Source organism: Nematolebias whitei, chromosome 9, assembly GCF_014905685.2.
Source record: "Nematolebias whitei isolate Nwh7 chromosome 9, NemWhi1, whole genome shotgun sequence".
In the NCBI taxonomy this organism is placed as follows: domain Eukaryota; kingdom Metazoa; phylum Chordata; class Actinopteri; order Cyprinodontiformes; family Rivulidae; genus Nematolebias; species Nematolebias whitei.
In genome coordinates, this window is record NC_056506.1 from 29,817,305 (window position 1) to 29,817,530 (window position 226).

The 226-nt window shown below is 35.8% G+C and overlaps 1 protein-coding gene across 1 annotated transcript in view; it reads right to left on the minus strand.

The window, feature by feature from the left end:
• Nucleotides 1–226, minus strand: part of LOC119414210 (desmoplakin) — a gene marked incomplete at its 3' end in the record, with an annotated part of 36,654 nt that overhangs the window by 32,355 nt on the left and 4,073 nt on the right. The gene's annotated exons all lie outside the window — the stretch shown is intronic.

A 226-nucleotide genomic window follows, 5' to 3' on the forward strand; every position in this document is an offset into this window, starting at 1 on the left:
GATGCACTCTCTGAACATGATTAGGCATTTAGTTGATTAAAACCAGCTAAACCTACAAGAGATAGAATTAAAAAAGGTGAAAGTACTAAAATTGAAAACTGGTAGTAATTCTGTAAGTAGTGACAGTAAGCACATAGTAAAACGTGTAACAAAATGTGTTATGCTTTGAAAGGAAGCTTGCAGTGTTTGAAAGAAGAATCCACACTGCCTCTACGAGATCCACTCC